The sequence below is a fragment of the Orycteropus afer genome, unplaced genomic scaffold (assembly GCF_000298275.1).
Source record: "Orycteropus afer afer isolate SDZICR_OR568_19922 unplaced genomic scaffold, OryAfe1.0 scaffold00244, whole genome shotgun sequence".
Taxonomy (NCBI): Eukaryota; Metazoa; Chordata; class Mammalia; order Tubulidentata; family Orycteropodidae; genus Orycteropus; species Orycteropus afer.
Window position 1 is genome coordinate 4,681,376 of NW_006921831.1, and position 2,548 is coordinate 4,683,923.

Sequence of the window (2,548 nt, forward strand, 5' to 3'; positions counted from 1 at the left end):
AGACGTCCCAGTGGGGGTTGGAGGTGCCTGCTTATGCTCCCGGGAAGGAGGAGGGTGGGGCTAATGGCCCACTTGGAGCACCCTTGCAGAGGAGCCATCCCCTCTTCATGTGGCAGCTGCTTTTGGGGGGCTGCTGTAATAAACACAAGCACCAATGGTAAAACTCAAAGAATTCCCCCACAGCAGCATCTCTGGGAAGTACACCACCTATGCACCCATGAGAAAGTGCTCATGTGTGAGCTGGGTCCCAAGGGCCACCAAGAGCAGCTCTGAGCCCAGACAGAGCACAGGCCACCTCAAGAGCATAGGCATGTATGGACAGCTCTCAGCTACTGCCACACACACATCTCCTGCCACCTGATGACTCCTTCCCTGCCCACACACCCACAGACACAGGTATTGTCACTTCCTATGCACACATCGCCCACCCTGACCCTTCTCACAGCTAGCGCCACGCATGCACGTGTGCACCCTGCTGACTGCCACCCCCCCCACAGACCTGCACCCTGATCCACCCTGCTGGATCCCTGGCTTTGCCCTGTCCATCAAGGTTGCAGACATGGTGTGCACCTGAAGATGGAGTTGGGCTGGTGGCTCTCCGGATTCCATCAGCCCAAGCCAGCTCCCTCTTTTGCCTGCCACACTCACAGGGCTGGTGGAGCTCCAAGGCCCAGAGCTCTGGGGATGCCTAAGGGAAGCATGGATGGGGCAGGTGGAGGCCATGACTGTGTGAGAACAAGAGAGGGGACAGGCAGGCCGTGTTCCTGGACTAGGGAAGGAGCTGAGTGTGCTGGCGTTGCTGTAACAAACCATGCACTGGGACTTAAACAGCAGACATTCATTCTTTCTCTGTCTGGAGGCCAGATGTGACATCAAGTGTGGGCGGGGCCACACTAGCTCTGGAGGCGCTAGGGGAGGGTTCTTTTTTGCCTGTTGCAGCTTCTGATGGGTCCAGCCACTCCTTGGCTTGTGGCTGCAACACTGCACCCCTGCCTGCATGGTTGCATGGCTTCTTCCTGCTTATCGGAGTTTCTCTCTCTTAGAAGGATCTTGTGCTTGATCACATCTGCAAAGACTCTTTTCCAAAAAAGGTCATGTTCTCAGGGTCTGGTATCAGGATATGACATATCTTTTTGGGAGGGCCACCACCCAACCCACTGCAGAGTGTCATGGGGTGCATTTGGAACTGGCAGGACTGGGGACACAATTGGGGGTCATGTGGGCAGGGGTCCAGACAGACACTTGGAGTCCTCCTGCCTCTCACTCTTCCCTAGTCCCTGGTGATGCCCTGCTCGGATGGTGTGGGCCTCCTTGGGTACCACAGATTCCTGGGGGCTCCTTCAGGACCCACATGATCCAGGTTTGCTGGCCCTCGACCTCTGACCCCCTAGGAGATGTGGTGGGCTCTGTCCTCTGCTGCTTCTTCCCCATCCACCCTGGACTCTCTGCCCCCAGGCACCAAGCCCCTGAGGTTCAGGGCAGGGTCTGGTGCCTCCCCGGGCCCCAGCACTGAACCCTGGGAAAACAGTTCTGAATGAAGAGGTGCAATCAGTGATGATGGGAAGAGTGAGGGTGGTCCAGCTGGGTTTGTGGTCTTACGTACGGGGCAGGGGAGCAGGGCTGACACAGACCAGCTGTGTGGGTGGGAGAGTGGTTTCCCCTGGTGAGGGCCAGGTTTGACAGAGATGTTCCTGACTCTGGTTGAGTTGAGAAGTGGTGAGAGAGGGAAGAGAACAAAGGGTTTATGGGGGCCTCTGTCTCAGCAACAAAAGGGGAGCAGGCACTTTCCTTCCAGATCAGAAGCCAGGACGTCTCATGATTCATCTGCCTTGGCCCTAGAGGTGGGGAGGGATGTGAGAAGGGGACCTGGACCAAATGCCCTCCAACTGGCACCTTGGACTTGGACCACTCAGGAGTCCGACCATTATCCATCAAAAGCTGGTCTTCCAGGACCTTGCCAAGGTGGAACAGTCTTAAATACCCAGACCCGGTGCTCTGCCTGGTCCCTGCAAAGGACGCGAGCAGGCCCTCTGGGAGCCCGGCGCCCTGCGCCCAGCTCAGGCCGTGAAGCAAATGTGGCTGCGGGAGAGGCACGTGGGCAACCTACGGCGGGCGCGCTCGTCTTACAGAAGACCCTCTCGGAGCTGTCCCCGCCACCCGCACACTGACCCTTTGCTCGGCCTGGGCGCGTGGGGCGGCGCGGGCGCTACGTGTGTCCCGAGGGCTCCGTGTCCAGGCTCCTCCCGGGCCAGGGCCCGGCTACGTGCGCCCGGACCCGTCAGGGAAGGGCGGTCCGCTCGCAGGGCTGGGAGACAGGCTCGGCCCAGGTCATACCACTGCGCCCGGGGGGGGGCGGCCCCGCGCGCAGACCTGCCGGACTGCGGGGAGGCTTGCGCCCGGGACCCCAGCCCGGAGGGAGCCTGGGCACTACCACCGCGCGCCGGGGGGAAGCCGCCTCGGGTCGTACCACCGCCTCGGGCGGGCGGGGGACGCGACCCGGCGAGGACCGCACCATGCGCCCCGGGCGGGGGAGCCGGCGCCCGCAGCC